This window comes from Alligator sinensis, unplaced genomic scaffold (genome assembly GCF_000455745.1).
Source record: "Alligator sinensis unplaced genomic scaffold, ASM45574v1 scaffold913_1, whole genome shotgun sequence".
Classification (NCBI taxonomy): Eukaryota; Metazoa; Chordata; order Crocodylia; family Alligatoridae; genus Alligator; species Alligator sinensis.
The window spans coordinates 1,023,360-1,046,515 of record NW_005842501.1 but is presented as its reverse complement, the minus strand read 5'-3'; positions in this window follow the sequence as shown (position 1 = coordinate 1,046,515).

The window sequence follows — 23,156 nt, the reverse complement described above, 5'->3', positions numbered from 1 at the left end:
TACATTTCTAGAATGTACAATTAGTATCTTCCAATTTATCCCTCAGTATCAGAATTTAGGGAAACAACCACTCTACTAACTAATTAATCTTTTCGGTCAAGTGTACAGGCTCCTTCTCCACTAACGCTAGAAATTACCTGTCAAAAGGCAGGATAAATATTGTATCTCTGTATACTTCTATGAGACAGCTACACCAGGCGTATGTAATTTGATATACTATAAATTCACTTAGACTGAGATACTTATTTGGTGGATTACAAATCCTCACTTCTAGGGGGGAAAAAACCCTCAGATACAGTATTAAGTGATTTTTTTAGGGAAAAAAAACTACAGGGAACTGCTAATAGGAAAGTTACACTCCCTTTTCAAGGCCAAAACCATGATTGGGATAATATTCACTTTAAAAGATTTGTTATTTGAAAGCCATAATAGCCTTTGTATGATGTACAGACACTATGTTTATATAATTGGAACAGTATTTGCAGTTACACTTGCTAGAATAAAATTACAGGGACTAGAAGGCCTAACCATGTAAGCACCTGGAAGTGGAAAGGCTGATCACAAGCAGCCAGTATGGATTTATGAAAGACAAATCATGTCAAACAAACTCAACTTCCTTCTTTGACAAAGTAACTACTTGGGTGGATGAAGGGAATGCTGTCCATGTGGTGTACCTGGACTTGACAAGGCTTTTAACAGGGTCCCACACAACTTTCTCATAAATAAATTGGTGAAGTGTGTGCTGGATAAAACTACAAGGTGGATTCATAACTGGCTCAATAATCATTAGCAAAGGGTAATTATTAACAGGTCCATGTCAGACTGGCAAGGGGTGTCAAGGGGGTCTATCCTGGGCCCTGAGCCGTTCAACATGTTTATTAATGATTTGGGTGCTGGAATAGAAAGCTTTTTGAGCAAATTTGAGGACAACCTGAATCTAGGAAGGATTGTGAACATCTTGGAGGATGAGACTACAATTCAGATGGATCTCAACAGATTGGGAAGTTGGGCTAGAGCTAACAGAATGAAGTTCAACAGGGACAAATACAAGGTGCTACACCTTGAGAAGAATAATCAAAAACACAAATACAAAATGGGGAACACCTGGCTGGATGGGAGCTCTGTGGATAATGACTCGGGAGTCTTGGTAGACTACTCAATACAAGTCTGCAGTGTGATGCAGCAACACAAAAGGCCAATGAGGCTTTGGCTACATTGATAGGATCATTAGACACAAAACAAAGGAGGTGATAGTGCCTCTCTACTTGGCACTGATTAGGCCTTATCTGGAGTGCTGTGTGCAGTTCTGGGCACCACATTTTAAAAAGGACATGGAAAAATTAGGGAGGGTCCAGAGGTGGGCAACAAAGATGGAAGGCAAGTCATAAGAGGAGAGGCTGAAGCAGCCTGTTCAAGCTTATGGAAAAGATGCTTAAGAGGGGACATGATAGCAGTCTTCAAATACTTGAAGGACTGCCATAAAGAAGAGGGAAAGCATATGTTCTATCTTGTTGCAGGGAGGACAATGTGGACCAATGGCTTGAAGTTGCAGCAAAGTAAATTGGATATCCAGATTGGATATCCAGTAAATTGGATATCCTTAAAAGATTGGATATCCAGAAAAACTTTTTCACTAATGAGGCAGTGGAATAGACTGCTTAGGGAAGTTGTGGACTCTCCATCACTGGAGGTGTTTAAGAAGAGGTTGGACAGCCACTGACCAGCAATGATCTAATCATAGCTATATGCCTGTTTTCTATTATGGGTATTTCCCATGCTCCTAGGCTTTGCTAGTTGCTTCTGCCCCTCCCCTCCTTTTTTGTTTTGCTGTGTGTCATGGGGGTTTTAAGCCTCCCCAGAGACATTGAGCATTGGCTACAGCTAAGGCTGGGGACTTCAGATGGGGTGTGCCAGTTCTCTTGCTCAGAGTAAAGTCAGAAGTTCCTAGCTCCTCCACTCACGGTCAAACCAATTGCCCTATTTGAGGTCAAGAAGTAATTTTACCCCCTGGTCAGACTTGTATGGCCTGTTTTTGCCTCCCTCTGTAGTAGGGGGTGTGGCCCTCTACCCAGGACCTCTTGAGTGCATACTGACAACATTTTATAGAAGCAGAACAGTGGCTACAGTCTCTGAGTGTTGTACAGAATTCCAAGAAAAGTATGCTTTCTGGTAAAAGAGGAAAAACAAAAGATGGAACTCAAGCTATATGGAAACTACTGTCCTGTGTTTTCTTTAACAAATGCCTCCTCCTTAAGGAGGGCCATAATTTTGTATATCATGATCATATGAATAACCTTGACCCATGTGGGTAATCCCACTGATATCAGTGGCATCAATGTATGGGTGGATGGAACTACCGTTATGCTTCAGAGCATCTAGAGTCAGAATGTTTCCCTTCATGCTGTTACACTAGACAGGTAGGTATGTTCTGGGAATCTATAAGAATATCATTATTCCTTCCATGATAATTCCTATAGGTTTTTAAACTTCAAGCATTTCTTAGTTACATAAAGCAATCTACATCCACATGTGTAAATAGAGAAAAAATATTGAGTCAATGGAGTACAATTTGCAATCCTGATTTTCACATACTAAGTCTACAAAACTCAAAGTTGTTCATTGGCTAATATAGGATTGTATATTTATGATACAATGCAGTTTGACCTACAAGAGAAGAATGCAAAGAAGCAACAGCTTTGACATAAACATGTGCGCTTTTTATTTCGTATATACCCCACTGCATGTTGTGGAGATGTTCCTAGACCTACTAATACTTACTATAATAAACACACCAGAAAATATCAATTTTTTAAGGCAGAGGGCATTTCCTGAGTATGGAAACAAGAGCTCAGCATGATGCAAGTTTTTTGTGTGTTTGTTTTATATATGTAATTGAGTTATGCAAACAGATGTGCCAGTAGGACATGGGGAATTCTGGGGAGTAGGAGTCTCTCTCAATCTTTCCTACTGAAGCAAGTAAATATTCAGTGGAACTTTGATGTAAACCTGATTTTTCCCTAATGAGCACCCTGACTTCTGAACTATTGGGCTATACATTCCACTAGGTGGCTTAAAATTTAGGAATTCAATGTTGAAATCTCATATGCAGAACTCCCCCCAACCTCCAATACCTGTTTTCTTCAACAGCTGCATCAGTAATATCTCTTTTCCTGAAAACCAACCATAGAAAGCAGTTGCTCATATTTACCAAATATCAAATGTGTGAAATGGTTTCTCACTATTGTCACTATTATCCAGTTAAATTGTATAGCTTGCAATATGCAGAAGGTTGGACAAGATAAAAATTGTCCTTTTTGGTCTTAATAATTTATTTATTTATGATACACATGTTCAACTAAGTATCTGGCTCATGAAGTTTAAGATAAATGTTTCTGGTTTTGAATCATTAGTTCTGCCTTTTTATTCAAAGTGAAGATTTAGAAGGAAGATAAAAGATTGTGGAAGGCAAACAAGAAAAATGAAGGTAGATAAATGGAAGAACAACATCAGGTAGGCATGTTTATTTTTTAAAATTCCGTAGTTGATGGGTTTTTATCCTGATAGATCTTCCCTAACACATGCAAGGCTAATTTTGACCGAAAAACACTCCAAGTCTCATTTAAAATGTCAGATCTCAAACATATACCCTGCACTTCCTCCTTTGGCTTTCTCATGTGAGAGTATTTAGCATACTCTATGGGTAACAATGAGGTTTTTTTAAAGCTTTTAATTTTTTACCAGACAAGAAGTCACACAGTTCAACTCCCTACATCACATAGATATTGTGACATGGCACTTAAATTCTATTTTTTTGCAGAATTTTGCTACAGGCACTTTAGAGTTGGTCCTTTGACAACATAGGTCCTATGCTCTAAGGCAGAGGTTCCCAAACTTTTTCTTATCAAGTACCCGCTTCTAGATTTACCAGCTGTCTGCATACCTCTACCAGCATGCATCTTATACTTTAACCCCTTATATGCCCATTATTATTGTAATGAAAATTAAATTCACCATTACACAATTTCTCCTACACCTCCCAGAAATGTCTTGCATATCCCCAGGGGTATGCATACCACAATTTGGGAACCCCCGCTCTAAGGTACTGAGCACTATGTCCTAAAGTCAGCAGTGAAGGAATTCTCAGTAACTCCCAGGATACACTTGGGCACTGAGGGTTCAAGCCATTGGAAGTCTTAATGACAGTAAGAGTCTTGTGTTTAAATTTTGATTCCCAAGAAGCCAAAACAATTGACATTGTCTGAAAAGAATATAATCAAGAGAGTCATGGGAAGATACTAGCCCATTTGGTTCCAGTATTCCAGTACAGATTTAATTATCAAAGCAGTTAAATTCAACGTAATTACAAAATAACTGGGTAACTCATGAGAGAATCCAAATAAATATTTTCTTCAAGATAAATGTATTGAATCTAACCGATTCACAAATAAACAGTAATTTAACTATGGACACAAGCAAAAAGAAAACACTGGCTTACACTTGGATGGTTCCTTGCAAAGTATGTGTTGAAAAATATTGAGATAGTTTAGTCATCATTTTTTCTTCTCATAACAATGACCTTCCTTTCTTCAAGTGTATTCTGACTTTACTTCATTTAAGAAGCTGATGGCTATTTATACAGTAGTATGAAGTTTGCCCTGACCTGCTTGTTATTTACCAGTCTTTCAATTTCCATGCTTCAAGCTGCCTGCTAATTTATTCAAATAAAACCCAAGCTGTAAACTTCAATTTAGCCAGGGCCTCACAGCTGAGAAAAGCAGTTTTCCCAAGAAACAGCCATAATTCACGATTCTGCCTTCCCAATTTCTCACAATTGTTGTTGTCACTGCAGAAGCTTAGCGAGAGTGAATGCTAAGACTAGTAGCACAAGGACATCTGTCTTGCCACCTAGGAAGTGCTTCTCAATCTCTGTCTGAGGGAGCTGCTGCAAGATATTAGCCCTGTCACTTCTCAGGTTCAACGATGCATTTAGAATTGATAGCTCTGTCACTGCCTTGTATTATCCATATTGTAATATGCTGAGTGCGTCTTGCTAAATGTCACACTTAGAGACCATCTGTCATTTTTCAGTAGATAAAATGTACGTCTTGCCTTGTCCCTTGCTTTCTAATAGGAAATTTTAGTATGCTAACAATGTCTAGTACCATATATACTCTACTCAAAGGTCAAGGGAAGCCCTGAGGAGGGTAGGGAGCTATTGAGAAACATGTTTCATATACTCAACAAAGGAAGGAAAAACTTTATGAATGGTAATTAACATAAATATATATTATATATATTACAGTCCATATCTAGTTATGTAGAACATCTTACATTAAATCTTAGCAGCGAATCAGCTTGTATATAATGAGGGCTTAGAAATTTAGTAGATTAATGCACAACTATCATACCAAAGAATGCAAGTTCAAGTCCAGAATTAAGTCAGAAGTTAAATTAAATTTTCTAGTTTCAGTGCTAGTGCCACCTTACATATTCTGTACCAAAGAAAATAATACTTATCCAGAATGAGTTCATAATTTTGTGGTCTAATTTTATAACAAGGTTACATTTTGTTTCAGTAACTTCTATGTTCTTTTTATTTATGTAATATTAGAAATTAAAGATGGAGAGTAACTGCAGTTTGAAGTTACCCTAGCTGTCCATCTATCTGCAAGTGCTGAATTGCTTCCAACATTATACTGTTAAGCATTTTGATCCAGTCAGGTGACTAGATTTCTATTACATTTCTCTAGTCTAATAGACCTCACTATTAAAGAATGTCCTGCAACTTTGATTTTTTTCCATTTTATCTCATTATTTTGGTTACCTAGCATTCAATTTCTCTTTATGTTAGTCCTTTCATCCAACCTTAATAGCTTTTTTTCCTGTTCAGTCTTTCCATCTATCAAATGTTTCCTTCGTCAGTTGCTACTTTGCCAACTTAAATATATCTGATTCTTTTAAATCTTTCATTCAATTTCCTTGATGCTCCTAACATGTTTGTTACATTTTCAAATTACCTCTTAACCTTTGAACAGTATATCATGGCTCAGAACTACAAATATTTTTTTTTCTTGAAGTGCTGAAATATGGCTTTTAACGTGACATATATGCCAAAGTTTTGGATGATTTCTGAAAATTTAGTCAATCATTTGCTAGATGCACTATCACCAGGCAGTAGACTTGTAGACTACTTCCCCAGTAGTTTGACTAAATTGTTTTAAGAAATAATTGCTTTGAAAATTCCACTAGCCTGGTTTCTTACTATTTTTTATTAACTTAATGATTACACTAAAAAAAAATCTTACTTTTCTAAGGCTCCTGGCAGACATTACATTTAAGACAATTAGTCTGGTATTAACATTTCAAATGGTAACCAGGCACACATTTAGGGAATTAATGGTGCCACAGAAAGGAAAACCAGCCACAAAAATATTACACCAAAATGTGTGTGATAGTTTTGTGGTTGGTGTCCATTGCACATTAAATTGAATGTGTTGCAGGGTTAGGACTGCACCAGGGTCTCAAATGGGACCCAGTATGGTCCCAACCAGCTGACAATCAGTTGATTATCAGTTAGGTCTGGGGACTGCAATGAAGCTGATCTGAGTCCTGGTGCAATCCTAGAGCCAACCAACAATTAGCTGACTGTCAGGCACCTAGCTTTCAACTTGCCAGTGCAGGGGGATCCTGGGCTCCCCCTGCACTGGGAGGTAGGGTGCAATTGGGATCTGATCCCTAATCCCAAAATTGAACATCCTGCTATGCACATGTGGCATAGAAAGAAGTACAATTGCTGGGATCAGGGATCAGGTCCCATTACACCTTTGAATGTTTGTTGGCGATGTTATGAGTTCATTTGTTCAGGTCTAACTCTACTTCATTGAAGAAGTACAATTGCTGGGATCAGGGATCAGGTCCCATTACACCTTTGAATGTTTGTTGGCGATGTTATGAGTTCATTTGTTCAGGTCTAACTCTACTTCATTGAAGCACTAAAGGAAAAAATCATCTAAGTCCTACTAATTTCATTAATGTTACATGGCATATTGCCACCATGGCTCCCTAAAGACAAAAGAACCCAGTTTGGTCCATTTCAACCCCCAGCATCCCCACTGAAATCAACATGAGTCATACCCAAAGATAGCAAGGCAAAATTGGCAGAGGACACCAAGGTCATCCATGGTCTAACTCTATTGAAACATTTGGCCCAGCAATTTTATATTCCTGCTAGCATATACTTGATTGTAAATAATGAAAAAGGTGCTTACTGATGGTTTTTTTTGTGAACTATGGTTTGTCTAAAGAAACAGTATTATTATCTAATATGAGTTTTGATGTGTTGCAAGAGCTGTCTGAAGAGTATCAGTTTTCTGACAGTTGGAACATCCCAGGAAGAATCATCATGACCTTGAACTGAAACTATGCCATGCATGCTATATTAACTTATTAGTTATGTCAAAGTGAAAAGTCAGAGGCATATATTCAAAGGCTCAACACCAATAATTGATCAAAAAATATTCAAACACCAGCAGCTTCAACTGTGTCAATTAAGGCTCAGAACAACGATCTAGGTACTTATTCTGGAACGTTACATGGCAGATCAGCTATATTTAAAATCTAGCTCTATAGACATAACACATGCCTGTCTGTATACCTACCCACACAGAACCATTCTGCACCAAATAGCTATGCACAAAAACCAACAGCCTTTACACATACCTCTGAACACCAAGATTTCCCCAGACACAGGTGTGTATGCTTGTACATAAGTTACATCAAGTACTGTTATGTGACTGGATTTTCAAAAGCAACTGGAGAGATCAGTGGTCCCTAAAGACTTGGGCATCTCAACACTCAGCATTAAAACAGAACTTTCAGGTGTCAGACCCCCTAGCCCCGTGTAATGCAAAGACTTGAGTGCAATGCCTAGATTTTCCGCAGAAGACTTGGAAGAGATAAATGCCTTCCAATAGTCTCCAAACTCATAGAAAAAGAGGGAAGGGATCACAAGAGGCTATCAAATCCAACCCCTGCTCGAGGCATACCTAAACTATTAAACAAACACTTGTCTGGAAACTGCTCTTAAAATCTTTCAAGGATGGAGACTCCACAATCTCTCTAGGCGGTTTGTTTTCATGTTTAACTGTCTTCATTGTTAGAAATTTCTTGCTAACATCCAACCTATATTTCTCTTGTTTCTATTTAAGACATTTCTTCTTGTCTGTGTCCAACAGGAAGAGCCAATAGGAAATATTGAGGAAAGGAGTATATGCCTTTGGAGCCAAAATCCAAGACACCCTGCCTCCAAAGTGGTGTCCTAACAACTACACTATATAATCAGGTTCTCCGGGGGTCATTCTGGGTATGTCTACACTGTGCCTCCAATGTGCCCTAGCAGTCTCCACCCACCTATTCATGCTCACACATAGATTTATAGATATCAGGGTGAGAAGGGACCTCAGCAGATTGAGTCTGACCCCCTGCAGGAGAGAACACTAGAGTCAGATGACCCCAGCCAGCTTCTTGTCCAGTCTCCTCTTAAAGACCCCCAAGGTAGGGGTGAGCACCACCTCCCTTGGAAGCCCATTCCAGATACTGGCAACCCTAACCATAAAGAAGTTCTCCTGATGTCTAACCTGAATCTGCTGCCTGTCAGTTTGTGGCTGTTATTTCTAGTTACTCCAAGGGGTGCCCTGGTAAACAGAGCATCTCCTATCCCTTGCTCTCCCCCCATGATGAATTTGTAGATGGCCACCAAATCCCCTCTCAGCGTTTTCTAATGGAGGCTAAAGAGATACAGGTCCCTCAAACTCTCCTCATAGGACCTATCCTGTAGGCTCCTAATCATATGAGTGGCCCTCCTCCAGACCCTTGCAAGGTTATCCACATCCCTCTTGAAGTGCAGCACCCAAAACTGAATGCAGTACTCCAGCTGCAGCCTTATGAGTGCTGCATAGAGGGGAAGTATCACCTCCCTGGACCTGTTTGTGATGCACCTGCTAATGCATGATTGAGTGCAGTTAGCTTTACTGATAACTTCATCACATTGACATCTCATGCTCATCTTGGAGTCAACTATGACTCCGAGATCCCTTTCTGCTACAGTGATGCTGAGAGGGTCATCCCCCAGGTCATCCCTCAGCTTGTAAGTGATTGTGCCGGTGATTCCTTCTCCCTAGGTGCAGCACTTCGCATTTGTCCTTGTTGAATTGCATCCTATTCTGTTCTGCCCACTTCTCCAACCTGTCCAGATCCACCTGGATTAATTCCCTGCCCACTAGTGTTTTTACTTTACCCCATAATTTGGAGTCATCTGTGAATTTGGACAGAGTGCTCTCCATGCCCTTATCCAAGTCACTGATGAAGCCACCGAACAGCACTGGTCCAAGGACCGAACCTTGGGGAACTTCACTGCCCACATCTGTCCAGGTCAATTCTGACCCATCCACCACCACTCTCTGGGTGAGTCCCATTTGCTAATTTGCCACCCACCTGACTGTGTAATCAGCTACATCACAGCTGCTCAGTTTATTTATGAGAATAGGATGAGATGCCATATTGAAGGCTTTCTTAAAATCCAGGTACATGACATGTACCTTGTCCCCTGCATTTAAGCATTTTATGACCTGGTCATAAAAAGAAACAAAGTTAGTCAGGCAGGATCTACCTGCTATGAACCCATGCTAGTTGCCCTTCAGCATTATTTTTTCTGCTGGACTCCCACACATGTGATTCTTAAAAAATTTTTTCAAAGGTTTTTCCAAGGATAGAGGTGAGGCTAACTGGCCTATAGATACTCAGATCCTCCTTCCTCCCCTTCTTGAAAATGGGGATTACATTGTCCCTTTTCCAATCCTCTGACATACTTCCAAGCATGTCAGACCCAGAAACATGCTGGCTCAGAAGCATAACTGGCATAACTAACAACTTCAGTGCCTTGGGCAGAGGTGCTGTTAAGGGGGTCGGACTTGATGATCTATTGAGGTCCCTTCTGACCCTAACATCTATGAATCTATGAAAAGTACCAGAAAGCATATGTGCAAAGAGCTGGTACCCCCTCTAAATCCATGCTCAGTACTTGTGCTCCATTCACCATGCCCTAGTTATGCTACTGTTCTGGTGACCACACTCTGAAGTGCCTCTAGCACCTGCTGTCAAACACAGCAGAGACCACGGTCTTAGGAGTGACTAGCATGTGCGAGTGCGCTAGTGTAGTGTTCCTGGATCAGATACACTAATACATTTCATGTGCAAGTGGAAGCAGCTAGGTGAAGCATGCCTGGGAGCTATGAGATGCTGCTATGTACTGGGAGTGCACTGTAATGATACCCTCTCTGGTTTAATGAAACTTCACCATTGGGTCACTTCCTGAGGAGGAGGGAATAATTTCCTCACCCCAAAATAGCCTACGGCTCAGTGGTGAGGGTACTCTCCTTGGAGGATCCAGATGTGGATTTCCAACCCCTCAGGCAGAAGAGGAAGCTGAACCCAGGGTTACCACATTCTGGTGGCTGCTCTAACCTGTAAACTAGGCCTGTGCGAAGCAACTAGTATTCGATTCGGATTCGGCCAATTCAATTTTAGTGATTCAAATCACTGTCCCAAATCGATTCGGCGATTCAGATCACTGGCCTGAATTGCTTCGACCGAATCTGATTCAGAGATAGCAAGCCAGCCAAGGGAGGTACAACCAAGTCCTTGCTTTCCCTGCAGGCACCTGGCTTACCACCACTTGCTCCACTGCTGCTGTTGCAGCAGCTGAAGCAGATCCAGCCCATGAGGAACCCTGCAATGCAGTGCCAGGGCCTTAAGTTTGACACCCATGCTAAACTATTGGATAAAAGGTGAGGGCAGCACTACCCCAGCTATGTCTCAAAAGTTTAAAGACAGTTTAAAGACAGCTTTTGAGCAAACACAGAAGCAGAACTTCATTCACAATGGGGAAGTTTAATGTTGACATTTGAGCTGCCTACACAGACTACTCACTTCCAGAGTTATGCAGCAACTGAGCAGGGGTTTTGACAACTGTAGTTTCAGATGTAGGTACCCATATTCTGCCTAATCATTTTTAAACCTGAATACCAAACACACCTTTAGGCAAGTTTAAATCATTTCTTCCTTGAAGTGGAACAGAATGATGACATACTGGCTATCACCACAACTCTAAACCCACAATAAAACAAAACCTGTACATTTTATGTACACTAGTATATTTAATACAAATATCATTATAAAACATATAATAAAGAAAAATACTATATTATACTGCATACCATACACACACACACACACCATTTTTTACCCAAACATCAGCTTCTAGAAATTAGGGTTTGCATTATAAACAAGGAAATACTAACAGCAGTTTCTACTGCTTACATTTCTGATGTACAAAACTGAAAGCAAATCTTCACATGATCCACAGGGAGCAGAACAATGATCAGGCTCCCTGGCTGCTGTTAATTGATTACTTACTACAAGGAAAGACCTTTTTTAATTCATTCTGCCTTTCAAAAACAAGGTACATATTTTATTCTGGGGTGTACTGAATATGAAAGAATAAGGTATATGAAATATGTAAAAAGTTTAAGTGCCCAAGGTAGTGAGTCCTGGTGCAATCCCTGCACTATGTACTGAAGAAATTTCAAATGGATACCCGCTAAAGAAATACAAATGCTATCACTGATAAATTACATAAAAAAAATTATTGTCAGATAGAGGTCTCTAAAATTTACGAACTTGTCAAAGAGATAAATCTACTCTGTACCAATCCATCCCCATAAAGCTTTCTAAAATGAATACCCACTAAAGTGATAAACACATTAAAGAAATTTACTTAGCACCAAAGCTATGCTTTTAAAAGGTCTCCAATGTCTTGCCATCTAATTAAAAAAGCATCTCTTCACCTCAGAATAGACTTCATTTGCAAGTGTCAGCACATATAATCCATAAATGGCAAAAGTGCTGCACAAATCAAAATAAAATATTTAAGTGAGAGATTGCCTGACTCGCACTCTGTCACTCAGCCAAGGTTGTTAATACTTCCCCCTAGAGCAGAAGCTGCCATAGCTAAACTGTTTGTATAAGTCTGCATTTATCAGTCATGCCTGCTCTGCTAGCATTGCTTAATCAAACTCAGCCCTGAAGTAATTCTATTTAAGTCACTTGAATGACCCTATTGATGTCTCAAGGGTAGCCAGAAGAGAGTCATTTCACTTGAGGAAAGAAGATTCAGCTTTTACAAGCACGTGCTTTAATGGTTTTACTGATGTACCTTTGTGACTAGGAGCAGGTACAGACGTTACACTTTTACCAGTATAAGTGATCGGAAACTGTTCTATACCCATAACAGAACAAAAGTTTGGCACAGGCTAGTTCAAAAATGGTGAAACCTGGTCTAAAATTTGCCCCTCCACCAAAGGACAAATGTGTGTTCTATTCACTACTGGTCTAAACTATGCTGCTTACAGAAAACTGCCACTTAGATTGACCCCACCTCAGGCTTTCTGAATGTCTGTATCTAGCCTGAGATGCCACTAGAGAAACTACATGTACATTGGTAAACAATTGAAATAGTCTGTAAAGCAAGTGGTCAGAAAGTCTATGAACTTCCTGGACAAAACCTTCTTTAAAATGCATTGTTTTTAGACAAAAGGGACCTACAGAAATTGGCACAAGGCAGTTAAGTTGTTCTGATGTATCCTAGTTACATATATTAGCAGGAACTAATGGGCTGAGGAAACTTGCTTGTGCCAGATCAGAGTAGATAGCATTGTCGTGTTAATCATTCTGGGATATCACGCATCTCTAACTTTGCCCTTGGGCTTTTACAGTATTCCAGGGATTTCTAATTCAATAAACAGGCTTTCCTGGAAATGTCCAAACTACAGTGGGGCCATCTAGAGTTTTGAAGAGGCAGAAAATTAGGGACAGTAATTAGAAAACTTACTAATGCTTTCCTCCAATCTGCCTTGTAGCTCTCCAAGGTTAGAGACAGATATTACAAATAAACCACCACAAGTAATCAGAAACCAGTATAACCTATAATAGAATAGAAGTTTAATGCACATAGGCCAGTTTCAAAAGGGCTAAAACGGGTTCAAGACAGATCTGAATGGATGTAGTATCAAGCTTAACTGATTTAGGTGAAACTAATCTATCCAACTTCTGTCCCAGATCCCCTCCCAATACAAGTTAGGTCTCAGTCCCCCTAAGTCCCAGGATGCACTGCAGCCCACACTAACATCCTCCTCTCAGGTTGCGCAGTGTAACCTCTGCCCCAGCTTGTCTGCTCCAGCCCAGCTGAGCAACCTCGCCCCTGGCTGTCACAGGGCTGAGGCAGCCTTCCCAGCCCTGCCAGTGATAGCACAGGGGCAGGTGAGGCAGGGAATAGACCCCCACCCAGCCCCAGCTCCTATCAGCTAGAGTCTGCACAACGGGCCCCCCTCGAGGTGAAGGCTCCCCCCATGCAGCTGGCAGGTCGGGGGGCTGGCATGGTGGTGGGGCTGGGGCATTCACAGCCCCAGAGGAGCCATGCTACAGGGAAAAAGCCCCTGTCTCAAGGGCTCTTCCCCCCACCCACAGTGCAGACCCCTGCTGGGGGCAGGAATGAGGGCACATTCCCTCCTCTGCCTCCTCCCCTGCAGCTGACATCCAGGGGGCTGCCAACATAGTGGGGTTGGGGCATTCATAGCCCAGAAGAGCTGGGAGTTGTGCATGAGCACCCCCCACCTTCTGACCTTGCCCAGTGCAGGTGTCTGCCTGCCTTGGCCAACTGATGAATGAATGCGTATTCTGTTCTTAATGGTCCGATTTATACAGTTCAGAGAAAGCTGCATAGATTGAATCAATTCTGCCTTGGGGTTTTTGACTCTGTACTTAGCCCAAATGTTTCTAGATCTATTCAGTTCAACTGCTAAAGATAACTGTTATTATGATAATCTCATCATTGAACACTAGAGTGAGTCTCAATTTGTTCTGTTGAACTGTTTAATGAAAAATATCTTATTTTCACTGAAATCATGTCCTTTTTAAAGTGTTGTTTTTGACACAATACCCAAAGAAAAAAAATTTGAATCTTTCTTCTCTCCTCTATATTGGAAGATTTTCCTTTTAGAAAAGCGCCCCCTTAAAAAAAATAAATCAAACTATTTGACTACAACAAACAGGAGATACCATGATCTAAAAAATGTAAAAGTGTATTTCAATCAGTATGAAGTGGCATCTATCCCTAGGATTTAAAAATAAAGTAAAAATAGAATGTTACGTATTGTATGTCCTATATCAGTAGGTTCTACTGCTGATGTGTCATGAACTAGTTTAAAACCATAAAAATGAAAAGATCTATTAAATAAATTCTGAACCAAAACATTTCTCCAAAGACTCTTCAGAAACTCCCTTTTACAGAATATTTTGAAAATATTTGTTCCCATTAAAATTGGAAGAAAAATAATTATTTAAATTCCCCACAAAATGGCAAGTACAATGCAGCTTCTTTTTTGAGACCTGCACAGAACCAGTTATCCCTAAGAGTTTTCCCCTGGAATTTATAATTTTTCATTTCCATTACATATATTCTTTCACTTCATTTTTGATCATTCATTGCCAGTGGTCTCTTTCATGGTTGCTAAATTCCTGGATTTTGGCATTATGGTCTATCATAGGGCTGTCCAACTTTTAGGCTGCTTAATCTGTACTAGGAGAATGCTCTACTGCAGAATGGGCATAGGGCTTTGGGGACCTGAGGAAGTATCTCTGCGCCTCTCTTTCTGTGCTGTGTGCTTCTCAAGGCTGTTAACTGCTACTACCTCAAAACCAGTTGTTTTGTAGCACATTTCTTTCTCATCAAAGCCTCCCACTGTTGTGTGACTTACCTTCACACATTTGCCATTATATCTGATCAGTGTTCAGTCATTTTTGCACTACCTCATGTCCTTTTAAGTCTCGCTTTCTCCAGTTATGTACATTCCTCTTGACAATTCCTCTTTACCTGAGCTACTGATCAATTGCATTATGGGTTGCAGTTAAATGATTGCAGTTTTAAAATCCTTGTAGTAATATCAGTCTATTTCAGAATGTATTGTATTCATTCTCCTGGAAGATTGACATACTCTCCCCATTTCTGATAGATCAAAACAATCTATCTGTATCTGGACAATTGCAAAGACTGATGTGGTGCACGTGGTTTGGCTGCTTCAGTGTGCACATTAAGTTCCACAAGGCACTACAACAGAAAGTTGCATGGGTTTTCAAATATTTGAGGATACTCAACAGCTTCATCATAATACCATCTTCACAGGGACATTTCTGCTTATCCTATAGAATGCAGAATAAATTGCTTAAGACTGCCCTAAATGCTGCTGGACTGTCACTTCAAATAATTCCTCTTTGCATTGACAAATATTCAGTGAAATTTTCTCCTGCAGTTCCAGTGTTCAAAATCCATTTAGATATTTCCATATCCTCTTGGAACTTATCCCTGATGATAAGTCAATGCCCTTTTCTCTTCAGGGCAACTACAATTAATTTTTTTTCTAGTCTCCCACTCTCATGAGGACATAAAGCAAAGTTTTTTCACAATGAAATGGTCAGATTAAATCATAGAAAGTTTGCTTCATTATTGCACACAAATGAAATAAGAAAGGTTGCAGTACATAATTCAAAGCTATTGCCTAAGGAACAGACCTATGCTGAATCATAGCGCAAATTATTTGAGGCTTCAGGCAGATACGAGGCCTTGAGAAGCTTGCCGCCTCGTGCTTGAAATAGTGGTATAATCTGGGTGACCATCAATCACTAATCAAAACACGACCATCAGGCTCCTGCATGGGAGCACAATGTGAAAAAACTCCTTGCACTCTACCCTCACCTTTACATAGGTTAAGGCAGGTTACCCCTTTTCTGCCTGCTTACCCGGGACAAAGAGCCCAGGGGTGTTTACACTGAGGTGTAGTCTAGAGTGGCCACATGTTAGCATGAGCTACGTAACATGGATCAGAGATAATCTTGCCCTGGAGTGGCATAACGAGTGCTTACAACTAGTTTCCGCTATTAGTGTGAGGACAATCCAGGTGTTAAGAGCTCCAGAAGCTGCCCAAAACTACTGTGTAACAAGGCCCCCAACTCTGGTACAGAAAGAAATAATAATATTACTTTACTGACAATAGACCTAATTATTAAATAACATTCAATGATCCTATTATCATCTGTTACACCTTTCATTATTTCCTTTAAATCTAGTGTATGCCCCTGTAGGTTTTTTTCTTATGGGCTATATGCTAAGGAGTTACATGACAGACTTAACTGATCCAAGAGATATGTGAGACTGTCAGAAAGAGGGGTAAAGGTACAATCTGTCCTCTGACAGTTTGGCATAACACTCAAAAAAGCATTCAAGAGAGTGAGGCTAATGTTTGAGATGTGCAGAGAGCTAGGGAGTAGAGTTACAATCAACCTTGTGTGGGTATCCTTCAGAGCTTTCCTGATTTACAGTTTCTTCTTTGGAGATGCATAGGTGAGGAATGAATTATTCCCAGTCCTAACTTCTCCTGAGCACAAGGAGCATCTTTCTTGACCTGGTCAAAATTTTTGTCAATGTTCTTTTCTGGAAAAAAACTTGGGTTTTCAATTAAATTATTATTACTACTATTATTTATTACTACTGCCATAATCATAGAATAATAGAAAAATAGGGTTGGAAGAGACCTCAGGAGGTCATCTAGTCCAACCCCCTGCAAAGCAGGACCATCCCCACCCAGATCATCCCAGCCAGGGCTTTGTCTAACCAGGTACCTCCAGAGAGCCCACAACCTCTCTGGGTACCCTGTCTCAGTGTTTTACTACCTCCTAGTGAAAAAAGATTTTCCTCATATCTAACCTCAAATTTTCTTGCTGCAACTTGAGACCACTGCTCCTTGCTCTGTCATCTGCCACCACTGGGAACAGTCTAGCTCCATCCTCTTTGCAGCCCCACTTCAGGGATTTGAAGGCTGCTATTAAATCCCCTCAGTCTTCTTTTCTCTAGACTAAATAAGCCCAGTTCTCTCAGCCTGTCCTCAGAAGTCATGTGCCCCAGCCCCCAAACCATTTTGTTGCCCTCCGCTGGACTCTCTCCAATTTGTCCACATTCTTTTTGTAGTGGGAAGCCCAAAACTGGACACAGTATTCCAGATGTGGTCTCACCCGTGCTGAAGAGAAGGAAATAATCACTTCCCTTGACTTGCTGGCAACACTCCTATCAATGCAATCCGGTATGCTGTTGGCCTTCTTGACAACAAGGCCACACTGCTGGTTTGTATTCAGCTTATTGTCCACTGTAAGCCCCAGGTCCTTTTCTGCAGAGCTGCTACCCAGCCAGTCAGCTCCCAGCCTGTACTGCTGCATGGGACTGCTCTGTCCTACATGCAGGACTTTGCACTTGTCCTTGTTGAACTTCATGATATTCCTTTTGGACCAATCCTCCATTTTGTCTAAGTCATTCTGAATCCTAGCCATACCTTCCAACGTATCGACTATTCCCCCCAGCTTGATGTCATCTGCAAACTTGCTGAGGATGCACTCTATGCCATCTTCCAGGTTATTGATGAAGATATTGAACAAAACCAGCCTCAGGACTGACCCAGGGGCACTCCACTTGATACAAGCTGCCAACTAGACATTGAGCCATTGATTACTACCCTCTGAGCCTGATGTTACAGCCAGTTTCATATCCATCTCACAGTTCATTCACTTAGCCCGTACTTCCTTAGCCTTAGCTTGCCTGCAAGAATATTGTGGGAGACCATATCAAAGTCTTGTTAAAGTCAAGGTATACCACATCCACTGGTCTCCCTGCATTGATAGAGCCAGTCATCTCATCACAGAAGGCAATCAGGTTGGTCAGCATGATTTGCCCCAGTGAATCCATGCCGACTGTACCTAAAAACCTTCTTCTCTTCCATGTACTTAGAAATGGATTACTTGAGGATCTGCTTCATGACTGAGGTGAGGCTGACTGGTCTGTAGTTTCCTGAATCCTCCTTTTTCCCTTTCTTAAATATGGGCACTACATTTGCCCTTTTCCAATCATCTGGGACCTCCCCAGATCACCACAAATTTTCAAAGATGATGGCCAGCAGCTCTGCAATCACATCAACCAACTCCCTCAGTACCCTTGGGTGCATCCCATCTGGCCCCATGGACTTGTATATGTCCAGCTTTTCTAAATAGTCCCTTTTTTGGCCACTGTAGGCTGCTTACCTCCTCCCCAAAATGTGCTGCCAGGTACAGTAGTCTAGGAGCTAACCTTGCCTACAAAGACTAAGGTGAAAAGGCATTGAGTCCCTCTTACCTTTGGCTTTTTTCCCCGCCTTATTTCCACTCTCCCTTCCCTTCTCTACCTTTTGTTTTCCTAATTTCCAAGTTACTTACATTCTCACTGACTTCCTGTCACACTTTTAGCTTCTTTCATTCCTTGGAGTCTCGGAATTGCAGAAACTCCCTATGCCTGAAGAAGGGTGATTGCACCAAAAAGCTTGCAAAGAACTTTTCTCCAACTACTCAGTTGTTCTAATAAAAGATATCATATCTACCCAAAGAACCTTGCCTGCTTTAAGAACTTCAGCCTTTTCTGCATCCTGTGTCACTAGGTTAACTCACCCTTTCAGTATGGACCCACACTTTTCCTGACCCTCCTTTTGCTACCAACATACTTGTAGAAACCCTTCTTGTTACCAGTCACATACCTTGCTAGCTCCAACTTCAATTGTGCTTCAGCCTTCCTGACTACATCCCTGCATGCCTGAGCAGTACTCTTATACTCCTCCCTAGTTGTTTGTTGAAGTTTCCACTTCTTCCATACTTGTTAGTCTTCGTGCACATTGGGATGTTTTTTTTCCTGCACTCTCAGTAAGGCATCTTTAAAGTACAGCCAGTTCTTCTTGGACTCCTCTCCCCTGCAGACTGGCTTCCAAGGGGATCCCGCCCATGAGTTCCCTGAGCAAGTCCAAGTTGTGCAGGCAGACTCCCGATCCCGCCTGGATCGCCATGTGCAAGCTCTCTCCCGATCCCATTTGGGTCGCCGTGTGCGAGCCGGGGACCCGTCTTTGTGTGTACACAGGCTGTGGCCGGTAGCCCAGGTACACGGGGTTGGAAAACACTGCGGTGCGGTATGGCACGCTCGAGCTAGAATCAGTCACGGAGGCATAATGGTTGATTGAAAAGATTATTTACTTACACCCCAGGTGGTCGCGGTGTAGGCTGGTCAGCTTTCCAGGCTCAGCTCCACTTGAGTTCTCGGCACAACCCAATGGCTATCCGCCACGTATGCCTCCATTAAGACTGGCCAATAATGTGGCTCGAATCTTAATACAAATGGTGGGAACTCCTTTGCATCGTGCATCACTATAATGCAAAAGAAATGCACTATGCAAAGAAAGCTACAGAACTGGCGGGAAAAGCTCCTGCACGCGGGTCCTCCGTTGCAACAGAACACTCCACCGTGCAAAAGAGCTGCAATTTGGTGGGAACATGATTTAGCAATGCCGAAGCACACACAAACAAAAAAACCCCACAACTTTGGGTTGTGAAACAAGTCTGCTTTTCTGAAGTCTAGCGTCCTTACTCTGCTGTTCTCCATCCTTCCTTTTCTCAGGATTCTGAACAAAATCATCTCATGGTCGCTTCTGCCCCAGTTGCCAACTACTAGTACACCCCAACAAGTCTTCCTGTTTGTGAGCAGCAGGTCAAGAAGAGCATGGCCCCTAAGTGACCACTCCAGCACTTGCACCAGGAAATGGTGCAAGCATCAGATTTTCTTCAGAACTATTTAGATTTGGGGGTGTTCAAAAAACAATTCCCTGGTTTTGCTTTTCAGTAAGCTCAATGCAGTTTGAAGGTGCCAGGGCAAAGATGAGGCCTTTGTATGTGTGTTTGTACAGCTTACAGGGCCTCAGTCTTGAGAGGTATCTCTACATGTTACTGCAGTTAAAATGAAATATGTATATTTGGCTGTGTTTGTTACTCAGCTATCACAGTATTAAATTATTTGCAACAAATCTTTCATTTATGTATTCCAAGTATTGTCCCAGGGATTATGCTGTTGTGGGATGGAATTTTGTGTGAGTTTTTTGCATAATATGTGACAAGTCAGTGGCTCAAATTCTTAACAAATTAGGAGATGAAGCATGGCTCTGTGGTTGAGAATCTCTCTAAAAATTCAAGGCAGCAAGACTCTTACTAAAGTGTAACTTCCCTCCCAATTATTCAGTTGGTGTAATAAATGACATAACAACAACAAAAAAACCCTCACCCCTCATACATTTTCTGGAGAATCACACCTATAACAACACTCTAAACCCACTACAATTTTATAACAGGAAATTATTTTTGAGAGTGATATCTTTTACTGAACAAACTGTAGATTGGGAGGGATGACAACAAGCTTTTGGGAATGAAGCATTCTGAGGTCTCCGACAGAAAAAATTCAACCAAACAAACCCAGGCATGACATGAGTTAAATAGTAGGGCTGTGCGAAATTTTGCCTCCAGTTTTGTTTCGATGCTTTTTTGACTTGTTTTGAAGTCAAAATGGCAAAATCAAAGCAGGACAGATATGGTCAAAACAGCTTCAAAAGAAAATGAGGCAAGTTGAAACATTTCACCATTTTGACGCAGTTTCAACATTTCACCCATAGGTTATAATGGGGAAGGATGAAACAGCCTATAACTTTGACATTTCTAGCCTGATTTGGATGAAACTTGCAGGAATGATAGCCCCTTCTGAGGGCATGAAGCTTGCCAAGCTTCAAGGAGATAGGTGGAGGGGGTTCAGAGAAACTGCACCCCAAAGTCTTGAAAGCAAAACTTGTGTCACGTGTATGTGTTAAGCCACAGCGAGGTCAAAACTGCAGGGATGCTAGCCCCTGCTGAGGCCACAAAGCCCACCAGGTTTCAAGGAGATAGGTACAGGGGGTTCAGGGAAACTGCACCCCAAAATCTTGAAAGCAAAACTCATGTCACCTGTATGTGTTAAGCCACAATAGGGTCAAAACTGCAGGGGTGGCAAAGCTTGCCAAGTGTCAAGGAGAGAGGTACAGTTTCCCCCAAACCCCTGCACCTATCTCCTTGAAACTTGACAGGCTTTGTGGCTTCAGCAGGGGCTAGCATGCCTGCAGTTTTGACCCTGCTGTGGCTTAACATGTACACATGATACCTGAATGTATTCAGTGTACATAACCTGAATTATAAATTCTTTGATGCTTGTTCCTTTTAATGTAACCCAATTAGTTTACTCATCAAATAAATATTTTACATTATGAATACTTCCAGTATATAACATCAGAGTGAGTGGAAACTCTAATTCTGTAATACTTAACTCAATGCAAACCAATGATGAATCAACCACTGCTTAGACATTCTCTATTCTTATCCTACAATCATTATTAAGGAGAATGCATTAGTTAATGTGCTCTTATCTGAACTCTAACTATATACTAATGATTAACTGACAGTATCTATTTGTGCTCATTAGCAATTAATATCTGTCATTAAAAATGTATATTCATTCCATGAGATACTACACTTCGAGTATTGCCAAAATTAAATCTTTTCTGTATGTGTATTGCAAGATAATGCATTTTTAAGTTTAAATGGTATTATAATAAAAGTTGTATTGAGTGTTCAAAGGAAATCTGTTCAAATAAAAACAGGAAAAAATACTGTTCATTGACACAGAAGTAAAATTAATCCACAAAGCTAAGTAGATGTGTTTCTCATAAAATGAAAACTGTATTCTCTCCCCTCATCCATTTGCAGTCCCTCCCTCTCTCATTTCCTCTCAATCTTCTCTGAATTGAAAAATCAGTTAACAGAGAAAAGGCCAATACAGATTCTGCTTCCTTGTAAGAGGATGGTTGGCATTCCTTCATGTCATGGTACAGGTACTGGAGATTCTATACAAGGTGGGATTTGTCTATTGAATTCATCTACTGTCTCTGCTGCTTCTACAGTTGCAATTAAATGCCCAAATCCAGAGGCATGACTAGCAATTTTGGTGCCCTAAGCAGTGATGCTGCCAAGAGTCAGAGATGGGGGGGAAAGGGAGAGGAGAGAAGACTCCATGTCTGAGCCCCACTTCCTTCCCTGCCCCCCCACTAAGACTAAGCAGGACATGGCATCCATCTCCAGGTTCCCCTTGCCACTCAATCACAGCCCAGAATACAGGGAAAGGTCCTGCCCTGCAACCCTGCCCAGCTCAGAGAGAGAGGTTGTCATGCCCATGTCAGAAAGTGTACTCAACTGGCTGCTTGGCATGCCCCTTGGCTCCATGCAGTCAATCACAGCAGGAAAAGGGAAATTCCTGAAATACTACATCTCCCAGCACGTCCCAGGACCAACAGGGTTGATGGGGTGAGATGGTTGTTAGCACACCTTCTAAATCAGCCAGAACTGGTGCTCCTTTCCCTGCTTCTCTCCCCCCTCACCACCACCCCAGTTATTCTACTGTCCAAATTCTATAGCAAACAGCATTATCACAGAGCCAAAAAATCTGATTAGGGGTGGCTTTTAGAGAAGATTTGAGGATTCCAGAATGTACTCTATTCCTCCAACCCCACACTCCAAAATAGAAAACAAATTGGAGTCTCCTTTATGCATATTAAATAGTTTAGAGTTTGGTAGACATCCAACATATTAGCACACCAGGTAGACACATCAATAGGAATCTTCATGCAAGAAGTTATATTTTGTCATCCCTACTTCTGACATTCCCCACCCCATTTCTTCATTCTGAAGGAAGAAGAGACCATGCAGCTGTCTCGGACGGCCAGGGCTGACTCGAGTTACGCTCGTACGTCAGGGCGGGCTGGTGAATGGAGAGGCAGACACAACTTATTGGTTGCAAAAAACTTTACTCACGCCGCTTGCAATCACGACGCAGGTGGTCCGGTCATCGGAACAACCACACGAGTTGTTCCAGCTGGCGGGGCCCAAGCCAGTTAATCCGTCCGCAATTCGAAGCCGGTGGGGAAAGGGGTACGTCGGGGTTGCGCTCGGTGACAGGAAGAAAGATCGATAGGTGATCATTCTATCGATCGGCAGCCACAAGTCAGATAACTTCAGAGGCACTCTGCAGCGTGCTCAAAGCTCTTCGACTTGGGCGGAAGGCGCCCGGAATTTTAAAC